The 18,141-nt window shown below is 60.9% G+C and overlaps 1 protein-coding gene across 4 annotated transcripts in view; it reads left to right on the forward strand.

The window, feature by feature from the left end:
- The first annotated feature begins 15 nt into the window (after positions 1-15).
- The window catches only part of SOX13 (SRY-box transcription factor 13), a 38,566-nt gene continuing 20,440 nt past the window's right edge, over positions 16-18,141 (forward strand). For 2 of the 4 annotated variants that reach the window (XM_064636149.1, XM_064636154.1), the window contains exon 1: positions 16,032-16,288. The gene's annotated coding sequence lies outside the window, so the exon portion shown is untranslated. Of the gene's footprint in view, positions 459-9,495; positions 9,558-16,031; positions 16,289-18,141 lie in introns of those variants that run through there. The other 2 variants (XM_064636150.1, XM_064636153.1) reach the window with 2 other exon arrangements.

Consider the following 18,141-nt stretch of genomic DNA (forward strand, 5'->3'; position numbering starts at 1 on the left):
CTTGTCTGTCCTCCGAAAAACCGCAGGGCTGACTCATCCAAAGGCTCGCGGAGCGTTTTAACCCCGAATCCTTCCAGCTCCCGGCGCCTTCCCGGGCTGCAGGCAGGGAGAAGGTGACGGCTCGGGAGCTGCTCGGCCAGGGAGCCGAAATTCCTGCCGGAACGGGACAGAGTGGCTGCCAAGGAGTTCGCTGGACAGAAGAGGGAGCTGCGGGCTCGGCGGCTCCAGCCCCTCCAGCCGAGCGTGTCAAGCCTCGGCAGGAACTCCGAGTTCCTCAGCAGCGTTACCGGCTCCCAGACAAGCTGGAAGGAAGCGAACTGGGCTGACTGGTGCGGGGTTTGCTCTGCAGTGTTCCCACCTGGATCTCCCGGGCACCAGCAGCACCTTCCCCCGCGGCCGGAGGGGATGAGGAGTGGAAGGTTCTGGGCGTGCTGAGCGGGTGAGGAGGAGCGGGCAGAGTGAGTGCTTCCCTTGGGGCTCGGTGTGCAGCAACCCCCCTTCCCTCTGGCTTTCTGCTCCCTTCAGGCCTCTCGTGTTTGCTTCTGCCAGCTGGACTTTTCCATAACGTGCAAATTCCACTCTTCCATAACGTGCAATCCCTTTCCCTCCGGGGCAGGGGGGTGGGGGCTGGTGGGAGGGGGCTGTGGGTGCGTGTGAGGTCTCTTCTGGGAGGAGATGCCTTGAGGTGGATGATCAGGAGTGCCCAGAGTGCTGGATATTGCAGTGGGACGTGGTGTTGTGGCACAGATCCCACCCTGGAGTGTTCACACTTCTCTAGGAATCAAAATTCCTATGGTGGGACTTGCCGGGGGAGTTTCTTACCTCTCCCAGCACCTGGATACCTGTCACAACCCCAAATCCAGCTGAGGGTGCTTCTGGACACCACCTCACTCTACCCAAATGTCTGTTTTACAGAAACAGAGCTCCTTTCTCTTAAAAACTGAGAGACTGAGACCTGCTTCTGCACTCCTGATGCCCGGAGGGGGGGTAAGACAGAGCTCCTGGGCTGCTCCCTGGCTGTGCCAGGCAGGTGAGAGCCCACTCACACCCAGGTGGGGCTCTGCAGTGTTTGGTTTTTTTCTCTCTTAGCCCTGGAAGGTGCTTTGAGTAAATATTTGTCCCTTTTCTCTGCCTGTGGCGCTGGGGTTCTGGGAAAAGGGCTGCTTTTCTTCCCTCTTGCACTTGGGAATTGCTTGGCCTGGCCCAGCCCAGTCCTTCTGGGGGCCGAGCTCTCCGTGCTTGTGAAAGAGCCCCCGGGGAGGAGGCAGAGGGGTCCTGCCTTTCCAGATCACTTTGTGGTTCTTTGGTGGGATTCCGGGATTTATGGGATGGTTTTATGAGTTTGAACCCCAGTGTCTGACCTGCCTGCAGTTGGTGCTCTCCCAAGGTGTCACTGGAGTCCTGCTCAGGCTGTGTGGGAAGCAGCAGGATCCATCCTGGGCAGGCCATGGATTTGTGTTGAGCTTGGGATGCCTTCAGCAATTCCCATCTTTTCAGGCCTGTAACGCTCTGAGTGTAAAAACAAGTACACAGGGAGGTGGGATGTGAGGCTGTGTGGGGTTTGGGAAGGGAAAATCCCCTTTGCCACCACCTTTGATCCCACAGAATTCCCTTCTCCTGAAGCCTCTCCCCCCCCTGTGCTTCACTGCACATTATCTGGGAACGTATTTCCAGCGCTGGGATGTTTTAGGGATTGTGTGCCTAAAAATAATAGTATGGAGCAGACAACAGTGGAAGGTCAAGGACTCAAAGGGGCTTAGAAACTGTGCCCTGGGGGCACCATCTGAGTGTGGAGAACATGTGTTGAGGGGGGAGCAGCCTGAAAGCCCTGCAGTGCTTTCCCAAATTCCCTGCCCGTTGTTCTTCCAGTCCCACATGGGGATGGAACTCTTCAGGATTGTTCTTTGCTGTTTCCCTCCGTGGGCAGTGAAGCTGCTCCTCTCTTTGCCTCGGGGTCGGTGCCCACCACGAGCACATCGGATGCCACGGCGAGAGAGGAGTTTGCTGAGCAGCCATTTTGCCCTTTCCCCCCCCAAAATCCTTGCAGAAATCCCACCCCTCCCCAGATCCCTGCGGAATCTCCTGGAAGCAAACCCCCCGAACTGGCTGCAGCAGGTTTTGAGCTGTGCCCTGCGCTGGCAGCCCACACACAAGGTGCCCAGCATGGCAGCCCCCCCGCCGGGCCTCCTCACATTCAGACCCACCAGGGGCATCATTCCCATTGTTTGTAACATCTCTTGGAAAAATGAGTCATGGGCGTTGTGCCTGCCCTCAGCGGGGACACTCTGCCACATGAGCAGCAGCTCCGCCCGCCCCCCGCCGCCTCCTCCCAGTGCCCGCGGCCCCTTCCCGCTCCCAGCGCCACTGGGGTCACTGGAGCTGCTCCATCTCCCGCTTCCCTCTCCGGTGGTAGCCTGGGCTGTCCGTCAGGGGTGTGCCCTGATCCCCCTGCATGGAGCTCAGCCCAAGGTGTCGTCGCAAACTCCGTCGCCCAAAAGACGACCCCGACCCTGTTCCAGGAGGTTTTTATCCCTCCTGTGCCCAGTTTTCCCAGCACTTGCCTTTGGGCCGTGTTCCCACCCAGCAGTGTCACGGTGGGGAATGTTTTCAGGGCTTCTCCCACGATCCCAGTGTGTTTGTGGAGGGGCAGGCTGACGTCCACTGCGGGATTTGGGGGGTAGATGTGGTAAAACGAACCCACGAGACAGATTCAGGCTTGGGCAGTTTATTTTACTCACCTGGGAGTATTTAATAAACCCAGGAGGCCCAGGCCCTAGTCCAGGTTTTGCCTGGAAGATGACAGGACAAGGGGGAATTGTTCAAACTGAAAGAGGGAAAGGTTAGATGGGATATTGGGAAGAAATTCCTCCCAATTTGGCACAGGTTGCCCAGAGAAGCTGTGGCTGCCCCTGGATCCCTGGAAGTGTCCAAGGCCAGGTTGGACAAGGCTTGGAGCCACCTGGGCTGGTGGAAGGTGTCCCTGCCCATGGCAGGGGGTGGGACAGGGTGAGTTTAGCATCTCTTGCACGTGTTTGAGCTCAGGTACCAGGTTTGCAGGAGGGTTTCTTGCCGCAAGGGCTGGAGCTCCAAAATCAGACAGAGCTTTCCTGGCCCAGCCCTGCTTCTGGCTGCTGCTTTTCCCCGATTTTGCCTTATCTGCTGTTCCCCAGCCTCTTGTCTGAGAATAGGAGCAATGTCTAATAGGCCCCGGGGGGGTGATGGCTGATGGAGTGGTTTGATGTCCTCAGCTGAGTGGAACAGTCTCTGGCTCTCCTGCTGCCAGACAAGCTGCTCTCTGAACAAACCCGAGTTTTCCAGGGATGTTTCTCTCCTTCCCTGTGCTCCCTGTTGGGTGGGTTAAGAGTTAAGGAGATTATTCAGGTGGTTTTCACCTTGTAAACTGAGCTGGCAGTAGCCTGGTGAGGGATCTCACAGGGTTGATCCAACCTTGGTTGGATTTTGTACATTAAGACACTATAAAATAGAGGGGAATTTTGTCCCAGACACCAAAGTCCCCCCACCAGGGACACCCAGCCTGGTTTGTGGCACCTGCAGAGCTGCCCTTTGTTACCCCACAGAGCACAGATCCCCCCTGGGCTGCTCTGAGGGTGTTGGGGGGGCAGGAGGGCCAAGGGAAGCCTGTTTTGGGGGAGGTGGGCTGGGATCTGGGGCTGCAGGGACCAGCATCCGCCCTCAGAGGGGCTTTGATGTCAGCTGGGGCCCGGCAGAGCCTCTGCAGCGCTGCCTCCTCCCCAGAGAGGGTGTTTGGGGCCCGTCCTTTATCGCTCATCAGCAGCACAGCCAATATTCATATCGAGGAAGTGAGATAAAATCAGAGCCCAAGGTGGGCTCCGAGCCGGGGGCACGAGTTTGGGGGGAGAGGGAAAGGGGGGCTGTGGTGGGAGCTCTTTATCAGAGAGGAAACTGCACTATTTGAGGGGGGAGAGCCCGTGTGTGTGTGTGTGTGTGTGTGTGTGTGTGTAAATAACGCTTTTTGGGAGCATGAAAGAGCTCCCAGCCAGGCTCCTGCCAGCCCCGCAGCACCTGGGGCAGGTTGGCATCTGTGTGTGCCCAGGCTGGGGTCGGGCCCATCACTGCCACCTCCCCAGGCTGGTGGCTTGAGAGGATGGAGTGAGTCCCCCTGAGGGACCTGCAGGAGCAGCCAAAGCTGTGGGAGCTCCCAGATCCAGGGGGAGCAGTGCCCAGGGGATGGTTGCTGTGTTGTCTGCCGTGCCCCTGCCCCTTGTGGGACCCCAGGGGAGCAGAGGGACTGGGTTGGAGGCAGCAGTGCCAAAATCCAGCCTCTCTTCTCACACCTGACCTGTTTTCCCCAAATAACTCCAATTGATCCCCAAACAAATCTTTGGGTGCTTTTTCCACGGATTAATCTTCGGGGCGTTTCAGAGGCGAAGTCCAACCTCATCTTCTGATTAGAAGCAGTGGGAATTCCCAGGATTAAAACATAAACAAACCAACCTGGGTTCAATTATACCTTAATTAGCTGCAGTTGCTTCCCTCTGAAAACCCCAAACGCTGTGATTTGCTCTTGAGCTCGATCTGGGGCTACCAAGAGCTTGGGCTGGGCTTGTCCCCCTCTGACAGGGGTGGGCTGGGGGGGTCGGGTGGTGCCCAAGGGGCACGTGGGCAGTGGGGAAAGATCCTCTGCAGCAGCTGAGCCCAGACCTTGGGCAGCCTCTCAGTCCTGGGGCGGGAGGGCTTCGGTCCAGGGAGCGAGGGGGGTTGGGCCGTGTGCTCCAGCTCTTCCAGATGGTCTGGGACCTCTCCTTGGGTTCTCGGGAGGGTGGTCGGGCCCCTGGGGAGGGGGTCTGAGCCCAGCTCCCCGAGTGGTGGTGAGGAATCTGTGCCAGGCTGATTTTCTGCAGGGTCAGTGTCCCCTTCCCCCAGCTGAGCTTGCCAGCGTGGCTTTTCCAGGCCCCTCCCGGGGCTCATCCCGGGCTCCCTGGATGAGTTCCTCCCTTCCCAGCTGTTGTGAGCAGCCTCCTGCTGAAAGGGTGTCTCTGGGGAGAGCAGTATCTCTTCCCTGCTCCATCAATCTCCCAGCCCACCTCGGGCTCTGGAGGGGCTGGAATGGGCTCCCAGCTCCTTCCTCGTCCCCCAGCCTTTGCATAGCACCCACATTCCATTTTCCATGGGAAGGAGCCACGGAAATCAGTGCTGGGGAGCTGCAGCCAGGGCAGGGAGCACCCAGGGCTGTGCTGTCCCTTCCCAAGTCCTCCTGATGGTGCCAAGGGCCTTTTCCTCGGTGATGGAGAAGCCAAACACCCCCTTGCCTGAAGGATGTGGGTCTTTAGGGGATGCTGTGTGATGGAGGAGGCAGGAAAACACAGGGATAGTGCAAGGTGGGCACGGAGCTCCTGGAGGCAGATGGGACTTTGGCTCCCATGGAAAATGCTGGATGGGGTCTGTCCCCTCAGCCTGGCACAGGGTTTACTGGAGTGCAGAGGGATGGAGAGAGTGCCCTGAACCCCCCTGCTCTGCCCCCATCCCCGTGGGCTGGGGGGGTCTCCGTGTGCCCCCTGCTCGGGTGGGTGGTCCCGGCCGTGCCCCGGCTGAGCCGTGCCGTGCCTTTTTGGGAAGGGTGGTGGGGAGGCAAACACGCCTGCCTCGTTATTCACTGTCCCACACACGGAGCCTGCCCGGCCCTCGGGAAACCTCCATCCACGGCGCGGCTGGGATCTGCAGCGAAAGCAAACAATGGGATCCCCAGGGACAACAATGCCCCATTGTCCTTTGAAGCCATAACAATGAGACAATAGCCCACAGTCTGCTCCCTTTATTCCCAGGCACGCCCCCCCCCCCCCAGCCCCATCCTGCGGCCCCGGGACCCGCCGTGTCCGGGGGCTCCCCGCGGACCCTCCGCCCCTGCCCGGCCCCGTCCCTCGCTCCCGGGGTGAGTCTCGGGGGTCCCCGTGGCCTCCCCCGTCCGCGTGGGCTGCGCCCGGAGAGGAGAAGGAGGTGGATGCTTTTGATCCTCGGGGTTTCGCGGGAGGGAGGGAGGGAGGGAAAAGTCCCTGCAGGTCACGCGGTGCGGGCCCGGAGAACAGCGGGGCTTTGTTGTCTCTGGGCATGGCCACTTGTCAGCTCTCCATCACGGCACGCCCCGAAGGTTTCCTGGGGTTCCCTTCTCCTCGTGGGGTTAGGAACAACCCCACCCTGGTGGCTGCAGGCCCCCCAAAATGCTCGGAGGGGCTGGGTCCAGGGAGGAGGCAGCAGGGGAAGGGGGGCAGAGGGTCCTCACCATCCTGCAGGACCTGGGGCACCTCGGGAGCCTTTGAGCTGTTTGCAGACACCTCTGCTCTCATCCCTCTGTCTCCAGGCCTCATCCAGCCATCCCCAAGGATCAGCTGCTCAGCTGCTCTTTGCATCCCTGTGGTTCCCACGAGCTGCTGGGGGCTGTCTGAGAGCCAAGGGGTGAATCCCCCCCTGCTTTTCCAGCTGGGCAGCAGCAGCTCAGGCCACTGGGGGCTGGCAGTGGGGGGGTGGTGCCCACCCTGCAGCCCTGAGGGTCCCTGTCAGAGGGCACAGTCATGGTTCAGCACGGGGGAGATGCTGGGGGGCAGTGGGAATGCTGCTGCAAAGCAGACTTGGTGTTTCTTGCCATGGAATGCCCTCCTTGTCCCTTCCCTTCTCCTGGAAAAGCAGGGATGGGGGAGAGCCAAAGTTGTGTTAACCAGGGACCATCAGTGTTGGGACTGCTTGGCTGGGCTTGGATCCAGGCTGGGTGAGGGATCCCCATCCTGGGACCCTGCTGGGATTCAGGGCAGGGGGAGCTGGGCCCGGGCACGTCTCCATGTGTGTGGCTGTCCCACGGCCACCCTCGTGTCCGTGCCAGCATCTGCTGGGAGCAGAACTGGGCTCCCATTTGGCCTTTTCCTGGGAGTGGAAGAACCCAGGGTGGGGGACACGGGGACTCTGGTGTCCCCAAAGGCCACCACCAGCCTCCCCTACTCCCACCCCCTGCACTCCTCCCATTACCTCTGGGCAAACAAACCCACCTGAATAGGTAATGAATGGAGTGAGAAAAGAGCCCCGAGCACATTGTGCTTCCAGCGAGCCGGGAACAATTGCTAAATACAAATCACAGAGAGAAAAGGGAGAGAGAGAGAGACAAAAGCAAGAACCCCGGCACAAAGGAGAGGAATGAAATGGTAAGTAAAGTCAAACAAAAAGGAGCCGGGCTGAGACAAAAGGAGGGAACAATATCCCCGAGGCAATAGGCTCCTGAACAATGGGGACAGTGACAGCGGCACAAAGACACACTGTTTGCAAGTAGACGTTATCTCACACAGCCACTGGCAGGCCTGGCCCTGGCGCTTCTATTTTCAGGGATGCTTTTGTGCTGCGCTGAACAATATTCCTTGCATGGCTGCGGATAGAGAGATGAGGGGAGTTCGGGGCTTTTTTTTTTAGCCTTCCCGGTGCCAGCTCTGTAATAGGAGCAGGTTCAGCCCTTCGGAGAGCGGGACAGAGCGAGGGGTGGGCGGGCTGAGCCCAGCTGGTGATGCCAGGGGAGGGGGATGCCATCGGCTCATGGCTCCAGGCTGGGACCCTGCGCAGCGGGAGCCCACGGCGCTGTGTCCCGGTGTTTTAGGGGCTTATCGGCCCCGAGTTTGCATTTGAACAGCTGCACTTGGAGCCTGACTCCAGGACCGGGCAGACCAGTAGGATGGCTTTTCCCGGCTCCTTTTGTTTCAAGCACTTTAGTTTTTAACCTCTGAAGGTGCCGGCAGGGAGGGAGGTGCCCGCTGGGCTGAGAAGCCTCAGGTGCTGCTGGCAGGGCTCCCTGGCATCCCTTGGCACCCTCCGTGGCCATGGGTTAGGGTTAGGATCAGGGTTAGGATCAGGATTAGGATCAGGGTTAGTCACTCAGCCCCGAGACGAGGCACAGTTTGGCAGAGTTTGGAGGGGTTGATCTGCAGGTCCATCCATCCTGGGTGAGGATGTCCCTGACTGTCCCAGCCTTTTCCTGCTGGCCACCAAGCTCAGGTTTGTGCACACCTGGAGCCACGGGAAGGGTGGGCAGGCACCTTCCCTTGTCCCTTGTTGCTGGCAGGAGTTGGAGGGGGCTGAGGGAGGACGGGGCCCTGCTCTGGGCCCTCCTTGTCTTGCCTCCTGCATGTGCAGGTTGCAGGTCCGTTCCCTGGCATCCCTCATCCTCAGATGGCTCCTTGGGATGGGCCAGGGGCTGCTCCCACTGGACAGCTTTTCCCATCCACTGTGGAGAGCTCGCTCGCTGTGCCTGTGCTGATTTGTGGGTTCATGGAGCTGCTTCAGGTGTCATCCAGTTCTTTCCTGGACAATCCTCCTCCAGGGCCTTCCCAGTTGTCTCCCACTGGCTGGTTCTTCCCAGGAGTGTTCTGGCTGTGTGGAGAGCCCGGGGTCACTGTTACACACTGCTTTGGTGGTGTTGTTTGCAGAGTGTGCTGCCTCAGCACCCCACCTGCAGCACCCAGGCACTTTCTGATCCACCTGCATCCCTCTTTTTGGGCAGGGAAGGATGTTCCAAAGGCAGCCATCCCTTCCCTTCCTGGAGCTCCCAGCGTGCTCCTGCCCTTTTCCCCTCTGGTCCCACACTTGGAAATCCTCCCCTCCTACACCCCCCCCCCCCCCACGAGCTGCCACAAACCGTGGGCACGTCACCGAGTTACCGAAAGTGAGGTGGGAGAGGAGAAATCGGGGTGGGAGAGGAGAAATCGGGGTGTTGTGGAGCCGGAGCCGTATCAGGGCCCATCTGAGCCGCCCAGTTCGAGCAGATGGGCTCAGCTCTCACTTGAAAAGCTGCCTGTTCTGATATCGATCACCTTATCTGAGGGCACATCCTGTTGCTAAGTTTGGCTGTTTCCTCTGTTCAACAGCTGGGGAGCAGCAACAGCTGCTCTGAACCCGTGCGGTGGGATGGGACGGGCTGGGGGGGGCCCGGGGGGGGCCTAAAGCTGGAGCTTGGGTTTGGTTTGGGGAGCAGGAGTGACGAGATATTTCAGCAGTGCCACAGGGAGCAGGGGCACGTCCTGCCCTTCGCTGCCCGGCTGGGGTGTCGTGGTGTGAGCGGGCACCGAGGCCGTGGTGCTGGGGAGGGTGTTTGGGGCACTGAATCAAAGCAGAGCAGCAGCCTCGTGCAGTGAGGTTGTTCTCAGGAGAAGGGCTCCCGAATCCCGGCCGCCCCTATCTGATTTTGTGGTCGTGTCTGTGCACGTGCTCTGAGTGCTCTGAGCTGTGTCTCGAGGTGCAGAGCGACTGCGGGAACGGTTTTTCCCCCCAGATTAAAGCCTTTGTACCCTCTGTGGCTCTGTGTCCTGCCCGACCCCGCAGGCCATCAAACCTTGGGCAAATCCCCATTTCCAAAGGGTGTGTTGGCCCTGCGGGGTGATGGGAAGAGCAAAAACCAGCAACCCCAGGGAGTTTAACCCTCTCTGTTCTCCCCAGGCATCAGCTCTGCCCCTGGCCTGGGGCTGGGTCACCGGTTCCATGGGCTCTGCCAGTGTCTGCCTTTAAAATTCCCGAAGGCTGGATGATGCTTTTTGGTCTTCTTGGGAGAGGTGAGCCCACTCCTCCTTACTCCCAGCAGCTCTTTATGCCCATCACCCACCCCTCGGGGCTCATGTTGCCTCTGCTCATCCTCAGTGTCAGGAATTTCTCTCTTCTCCCAACCCTGGTGGGCGAAAACAAGTCTGGCTCTTTCTGATCGAATTTTGAGAAGTTGGAGCTCTTTGCTGCAATTAGCTGGTATTTAAACCCTCGCTAACCCTTAACATCCTAATGACAATAATAATGATGCTCTACACATCCCGCGGTGCCACGCAGCTAAAGATTACACTCGCTAATTAATTAAGCCCCGACCTCCCCCCCCTGCTTCCCTCACCCGGGAGAAGAAATCGCTGAGAGTCTCTTAAGAAAGGACATAAAGGCAGGGAAATCCAGGCACCAAAACAAGACAAATGGGGATTTGAAGACAATCCGGGCCGGGTCCATGTGACCCGAGGAGTGGACCAGGCAGGAGAAAGGATAAAAATGCCAAGCACAGAGCGGCCAGGGAAAACAACCGCCAGCTTAAAAACCCGGGGAAAGAAAAGCACCAAGATGAAGGGAGTGACAAAGCATCAAAGGGAAGAGAAACCAAAGGCGTCGGAACAAAGGACAAGCTGGAACAAAGGACCAAAGAGGGGAGAACAAAAGCACTAAATAGAAAACAAAGGCGGGGGACAAGAAAAGCCCCTCTGTGGGGCTGAGCGGGAGGGTCCCGGCCCGGTGGGAGGTGGGTGGCTCGGGGTGCTGCGGGTCCCCGCTGGAGCCGGGCTGGCGGAGGGTGATGGAGCCTGGCAGAGGAGGCCCCGCCAGCCCAGTTTTGCCTTTGGCTCATCAGCGATGGGCTCAGCCCCCCGGACTGTCCCGTCCCCACGGGCTCAGCCCCCAGAGCCGTCCCGTCTGTGAGGAGGTCGGGGACGCAGCTTCGCCCCCGCTGCCCTCTGGCCGCGGCCCCCCCTGTCCCGCTGTGTGGTCCGGCCGTGCCCTCCCTCCCTCCCTCCCTCCCTCCCTCCCTCCTCCCCTCCCTCCCCACGCGTCTCTCCGGCACAGGCTGCTCAGCATCACCCCCCGAGCCCCCCCTTCCCCGCGCTCCCCCTGCCCCGTCTGCCGCGCCAGCCCCGCGGCGTGGGCACGGCTGGGGCGCTCTGGGGACATCGCCAGGCTGGCTGTGCCCTCCCACCCTGTGGCTTCCCCTGCGGAGATGAGCCGTGTGCGGCTGCTCCGGTCCACGGGTCGGGAAGAGAGTCACAGAGGTGCCGCTTTGTTCCCTCTCCCCGTGGAATCCCTGTTTGGAGCTGGAAGTCCCTGGCAGGGTTGTTGGCACGCGCGGGGCCGGCTGGGCTACACGTGGGGGGATGCCAAGGGTACCCCCGGGGTTCACGGCTGGTGTGGGGTGAGGACAGCAGTGGTGGTGGCTGGGAGCCCCACTGGAGCTGGAGTGCTGGCAGCTGGCATTGGGGTGCTGGGAGCTGGGTCTGAGGTGCTGAGAGCTGGGTCTTTGGAAGCAGGGAGTGATTTCAGTGTCCTTTGAATGTGCCAGTCTGGCAGCTGGGAGAGCCCAGGGCTTGCTGAAAATCCCCCTTCCAGACCCAAAATATGCCCCCGGTCCTGGTTGTGTTCTCCATCACCTGCCCTGCCCACACACCTTCCTGTGAGCCGGGTGGTGGCATGTCCCGTGTCCTGCCTGCAGGACACGGCCCCCCTGTGCCCCCCGGGGGCTGGGCAGGGAAGGGGCCGGACAGTGGGATGCGGGATTTTACCACGACATCCAAACCCTTGCAGCCGCAGCACCGCGTGCTGTGCCTACCACAGGGAGCATTTCGGTCATTCCTAAGTGTCCCGCCCAGGTATTTCTGCCCAGGCACCACCCGGAGCTCACCTGCCCTTTCAGCCCTGGCCGTGCTTTCCTGCAGGATCATTATTTGCTCGGTTTTACTTGGAATTTCGGACGAGCCCTCCCCTAGCTGAGGACGGAGCTGCTCCGAGTGCGCTCCCCGCAGAGCAATCCTGGAACATCTTGGCTTTATTACGCCCCGATTAGAGCCTGTTGCGCTGCGGGCGGACTCGCTCGCCCAGCCCCGGCTCCCTGCAGTAGCCGGGCACTGCCAGAGCCAGGGAGAAGGCAGCACGGAGCTCCCAGCCGCTGGAATTGCCTCTGAAGTGGCCGGGAAAAACTGTGGCATTTGGGTGGAAATAATTGGTAGGTTAATTCCCGGGGCTCTCCCACCATCCTGCAAGGAGGGCAGGCAGTGAGGGGGAGCAGGGGGAGAGGCTGCCGGCTCAGGGAAGGGTTTGGGATGTGCTCTCACAGCCCTGCCCTGTTCCTGCCCAGAGCCCCCAAAACCAGAGCAGCCGTGCCAGGGAGGCAGAGGCAGGGAAAGGCAGTGCCAGGGGGGCACAGAGCGAGTACAAGACCACCAGGACTCGCTGCCCACCGCCTGGGGGTGTGGAGGGGTGGGTGAGACGGGTCACTGGTGAATCCCTGCTGGGTGTCACGTCCCCCACCCCTGTGGACTGTGAGACCCAGGTGGAATGGGGTGAACTGAGGACAGTCCCAAAACTGCCACGGTTCCAGAGCTTCTCTGTGGTATCTGTTTGGGTTTAACGGGCTGCAGATGTCTGTCTGTCTGTCTGTCTGTCTGTCTGTCTGTCTGAGGCCACAGTGTGTGTGCCTGTGAGCCGGCTCTCACCACGTGGCACGGACAGGGACACAGTGCTGGGCACATCCCGCCTTGGACACTCTTGGCCAGGGGTGTGTCTCTGGGTCTGGGTGACAAGGGACCTTTTTGGGTCCCTCTGCTTGCTCCAGCAATGTGGGCAATGCCACCACAGCAGGCTGGGCTGGCTGAGGGCACACGAGGGGCGGGTGGCAGTGACCTCGTGGGCAGTGGCAGCGCCTTCATCCTCATCCTCCCTAGATTTTCCCAGGTAGAACGTGAGGCAGGATCATGGGGGTGGCTGGCAGGACCCTCACAGCTTTGCTCCCCATTCTCCATCCCCCTGCAGCTTTCCCAGGCTGGTGAGGAGCAGAGCACATGCCCATTCCCAAACAATGGGCCCGTTTCCGTGCAGGAAGCAAGGTCGGATTTGTTCTCCCTGCTTTGCCCCCTCCGGCCAGTTCTAAAGGGGCCAAGCCATTGTCTGAACCGTTTCCATGACTCAGTCCCCAGTATCCTGCGATCCAGGGGACTCTCAGCCAGCACAAAGCTCCGGTGGCAGCAGCACTGTGGGCTCCGGGCAGGGCGGGGGGCTTGGGAAAAGGAAGGCGAGCGCTGGCTGTGCCTTTCCCCTCCGTGCCCCTGGTACTGGGGGCAGCGGGATCTTTGCCCCCACCAGCTTTCCTGGTCCCTCCACCCATTGTCCCGGCTTCCTTCTACTGAGGGAAGCACAAAGGGTTGCAGTGGGGGCAGTCGTGGTTCCTGGCCGAGGTACGGCCAGGTGGGGAGAGACAGAGCAGGAGCTGAGCAGGTCCCGTGTGACCCCCCAGGGAAGGACAGGGACTGTCTCTGTGCCATCATCTCCATCCTGGCACCTTGTGCCCCTGGTCCTGGGGATGTCCAGCAGGTCCTGAAGATGTCCAGCAGGGCCTGGGGATGCCCTGCACATCCTGGGAATGCCCTGCACATCCCGGGGATGCCCTGCACATCCCAGGGATGCCCTGCACATCCTGGGAATGCCCTGCACATCCCAGGGATGCCCTGCACATCCCAGGGATGCCCTGCACATCCTGGGAATGCCCTGCACATCCTGGGAGTGCCCTGCACATCCTGGGAATGCCCTGCACATCCCGGGGATGCCCTGCACATCCTGGGAATGCCCTGCACATCCCAGGGATGCCCTGCACATCCCAGGGATGCCCTGCACATCCTGGGAATGCCCTGCACATCCTGGGGCCGCTCCCTGGGTCCTGGGCTTCCTCGCAGGGAGGTGGAGAGAAGGAGCTGTGGATGGAGTTGGGGTGGCTCAAAGGAGGACATGGAGAGGAGCAGAGCCAGGATAGGGACAGGACTTGTGGATCAGGGGTGGTGACACCTGGGGATGGACACTTGGGCTGCCACCTCCTGGCACTGGGAGGTGATGCCAGACCCATAGTGCTGGTGGCACGTGGGGGGACCTGCCAGGCAGGGATGGCCACCACGGCCACTGGGGACACTGGGACAGGGAGGAAGGAAAGGAAAGTGAAAGTCCGTGGCTGCTGCTCCGGCCTGGCTGTTGCCATGACGACCCGAACAAAGCTCCTGTTCCCTCTTTTTTGGCTCACTTGGGCAGGTCCTCGGCCCCTTTGTTAATTGTTTCCCTGTCCAGTTTGGGGGTTGCTCCTCCCGCCTCCTCCTGCCCCTGGAGCAGCTCCGGGGCCTTGCCAGGGCAGCAGGAGCCCGGGGGGCACATGGAGGTCGCTTGGCCCCCAGTAACCATCTCCCTCTGTGACCTCTTGAGGTGTTGTCCCAAGTCAGGGATGACAGAGAGGGACTGGTGGCTCTGGGGGCACACGAGGCTGCCTGCACTGCCCGTGCAAGGGGTGGCACTGGGAGAACCAGTCCCCCCAGCTGGGGAGGGGGCTCAGGGAGGTGGAGGAACTGCCTTTGTGTCCTGCCCTGCTGCATGTTTGGTACTTGCTGTATGACCCCAGGAATGCTGTGTCCTCTCTGGGCCTCTGTCTCTCCATCTGTGAAGTGGGAACATGTGTCACTGAGCTCCTTTAGCTTTTGGGGTCTGGGGGTGCAGCCCATTCAGCATCTTTCATGTTTAATTCTCTGGGTGAAGATTCCAGCTGGGAAACTCTCCCAGGTCACTTCTTGCCTGGCTCTGCCCAGCTCTGCTCCTGCCCCTGTGATGGGAACGGGGTGAGGGGAGGCTGTGTTGGGGTGGCTGTGGGGTGGGGGTGCCCAAACGCCCCCAGAACACCCGTGGCAGTGTGTGGTGTGGGGGAGCTGTGAGTCCCGGGAGCTCCGTCTCTTCTCTTCTCTTTCTCCTGGGTGAAAACAATGTTTGGAGAAAAGAAATTCCCAGGGAAGAAAATAACGGTGTGGGGGAGGAAACAGCTCCGAGTCAATGGGAACTTTCCCGGTTGGTGAAACATAAACAGTCCTTCCATGTTGACATAACATTTCAGAGACTTCATTGCAGAAAAAAGACTGTTTGTCAACATTCATCTGCCCAACCCACCCCCTCTCGCTCCAGCTGCACCGGTCGGATCAGACTGAGGCGTTTTTTCCCTTGGGAAGGTGGGTGATGGCATTCCCAGCGGAGCTGCCGGTGGGGTGAGGAGCGTGGGGTGCTGGATGTGGGGCACAGGGTGAGCTCCTGAGCAGGCCAGGGCAGCAAAGGTCCTGCCAGGAGGGGGGGGGCAAAGTGGTTTGGTGGCATTCAGTCCAACTTTAAGGACGATTTAGTGACAGATTTGAGGCAGTGACGTTCACACCCCCCCCTCAGTTCACACACACACGCAGGCGGAACACGTGCACACCTATTGCTAGGTGTGGAAAGGCACCTCTCCAAAATTCCCTTCATCAAATCCCTGGCTTCCCAACAGGCAAAGGCTGCCCCTCGAGGGGCCTGGGGATGTGGGGGGGTACTGCCAGCACTGGTCCTTTGAGTGTCACAGACCTGAGGGTCTGGGAGCTCTGGGAGGCTCCGAGGTGCTGCTGCAGCTGCTGGGCACGGGTGAGCTCTGAGGGCCTCACCCTGCACTGCTGTTCCTGGGGTTGTGACATGATTGATTCGGGGCATCAGGAAGTTTCCATTCTGACCATAACCCAAGCTGGTGACCACTGGGCTGGGAAGGATTCCCAAAGTGCAGTGACAATGGTACCGTTCCACTCGGGCTCCAGCTCACAATGGTGCTGCTCCGCTCGGGCCGCGAGCCAGGGAGAGGGTTTGCCAAGGCCACGGAGGAAAATTGCTCATCCTTTGTTTCCCACCTTGGCTGGGCAGGTGATGTTTCCGATTGTTCCCACCCTCACCACCTCCAGGTATGGTCGGGGAGTGTTTCATGGCCCAGCTGGGCAGTCAAGGGTGAGGGCTGGGTCAGGGCTCACCAGGAGCTCCCGAGATCCTGGAGCAGGGAAAGGGGCTGGGGGGATGAACCGAGCAAAAGCTTGGGGTGATGTGGGAAGGAGCTGCTAGAGGCCGGGCTTTGGGGTCTGTCTCTTGGCATGTTGGGGTTTTGGGACCCCCCCGGGGCTGTGGACTGTTCTCTTTGCAAGCCAGGCACTGCTCCATCCCTGGCTGGGAGCTGGGGGGGGGGGGGGGATCGTTCCCTGCTCGGACCGGGGCGCTGGGGGGTCTCACGGTGTCTCACAGGACTCCTCCGAGTCCTGTCTCAGTTTTGCGGGGGTCTCAGCCCCTCCACAGGACTCCAGGGCAGAGCATGGGAGCAGCGCGGGGCTCCCGGCGGTGTCACACGTGGGTTCCCCGGCGGGGCAGGGGGTCCCGAGGGGAGGGGACGGGGCAGAGGGGCCGCCCCGGAGCCGGCTGCTGGCTGGCTGGACCGCTGTCCCTCCTCCTCCCCTTCCCCTCCTCCTCCTCCTTCTCCTCCTCCTCCTGCTCCTCGCTCCCTCTCTCCGCCCGGCGCCGGGGCAGCTCCCACCGGAGGCGCTGGGGACATGGGGCGGACCTGAGCCGGGAGAGGCGGTGGCGGAGCCCCCACCGGCACCGGCACCGGCGGCAGAACCGGCACCGGCGGCAGCACCGGCAGCACGGGCGGCGGCGGGACCGGGCACAGCGCGGCAGCGCCGGCGGAGCCGTGAGTATGGCCGGGGGCACGGCCGGGGCACGGCCGGGGGGCACCGACACGGCCCCGGGGTGACGAGCATCCTCCGGGGCCGGCGAGCATCCTCCGGGGTCCTCGACCCCGGCCGGGCTGAGCGGGGCTGGAGGGGATCGCCTTGGAGACCCCCCCCCAAAAAAAAAAAAAATAAACACCCTTTGCTTGAACAGGAGAAGGAAAAAGGGGAAGCGGGGGCGCAGGGTCCGTCCCCCGCACAGCCCCGTCCCCGCTGCAAAGTTCGGGGGCTGCAAACTCTCCTCCGAGACCCCCGTGGGGGCGAGGGGAGCGCGGCAGGAAAGAGGTTAATCCACGGGCACACCCGGGACCCCCGTTCCACCCCTCAGGGAGGTTTCTCGCCCCGTCCCACTGGTGACCGCGGCTCCGGGTGGGACCCGTCCCCTTCTGGGTGCTCCGGGCCGGGGGCAGCGGGGGGCAGGCGGGCAGCCCCCCAGACGCGGTTTTGAGGGCTCCCAGCGCGGTGTGCACGGACAGACGGACGCACGGCGCTGGCGCAGACACGGCGGGCGCGGGGCCGCGCACACGCGCGCGTCCGCGGGGCTGGGGGCTGTTTGCGCCGGCAGGCGGGGGGCATGGCCCGGGGTCGGGGTCTCTGCACCTCGTCCCCATCCCTTGTCCCGTTCCTCATCCCCATCCCTGATGCCGGTCCCTCATCCCCATCCCTCTGTCCCCCCGCGGGACTGAGGACACCCTCGTGTCCCGCCGGGCATCTCCCACCGCCCCCCCAGGTGCGCCCGGCGGGGACGGAGGGTCCCTGTGGGGGTTCAGGATGGCTCCAGCCGGCCCTGCAGAGCCGGGATCCGGCCAGGAAAACTTGGTCTGTGCCGCTCACGGATGTTTTGCGGGTCCGAGAGCGACTGAGGTTGTTCTAACAAACCGCAGCCACACCGTCGCGACAGCGCACGGCCGGAGAGAGGGGCTGGGAGCGGGGATGGACCTTGTCACCGCTGTCGCCACTTCCCCATCGGCCACGGCGGGTCCTCCGAGCCGCGTGTCCCACCCGGCCGGGGCGGGCTGGGGGTCTCGGGGGGGCGAAGCTGCTGCACAGGCAGCGGGACTTGTGTCGAGGGGTCCTGGGGTGGACCTGGACGGGGCTGTGGGTGCAGGTGTGGAGGGGTTTGGGGGGGTTCAGTATAAACCTCGGCTCAGGGAGCAGCTGGGAGACCTCATCGGGGACCTCCGCAGTCAAACACCAAAGTTAGTGGCGGAAGAGAAAACCAGGAGCTGCGTCTCCCAGGGAGCCGTAAAGGAGAGGGTTTAGTGCGAAATGCGCAAATAAACACAAAGCTTTGCTTCTTTCCACCTCTGCCTAATGATTTCCAGGGTCTCGGTGCCAGGGAGGGATGATGCTGCCCAGGAAAAATTACAGACCGTGGCCGTGTATTGTTCGAGTCTCAGTTACATCTTGTGAAGTACCTTCAGCGCAGAAAACACTTGACTTCCAAAGCAAATCTGGAGTAATAGATTTTAGGAGTGAAAAAGGACCATTAGCTCAGCTAATGTGATTTTCTCCATAGCACAGAGCAGATAATGTCCCTCCGTTACTCTCCTATTGAGCCAATAACTCGCGTTTGTAATTCATGCAATTTCCTTTTAGTTCAATTTAATTTTGCGCAGAATCCCTTCTGTTGACACTGATACAGTACTTTTTCTCTCTTCTTTTTGAAAGCCTGCGATTTCAGAGGCTTTGTGTTAAAAATAGCAGCTGTCCTTTGACAAACGTGGGCAGGCTAAAGACAGTTTTTCTAAATCATTTGCAAGTGACACATTTTCACCAGCATCTCCCTCCGTGCTGGTTATTTGTTTCCCTC

The sequence above is a fragment of the Pseudopipra pipra genome, chromosome 25 (assembly GCF_036250125.1).
Source record: "Pseudopipra pipra isolate bDixPip1 chromosome 25, bDixPip1.hap1, whole genome shotgun sequence".
Lineage (NCBI taxonomy): Eukaryota > Metazoa > Chordata > Aves > Passeriformes > Pipridae > Pseudopipra > Pseudopipra pipra.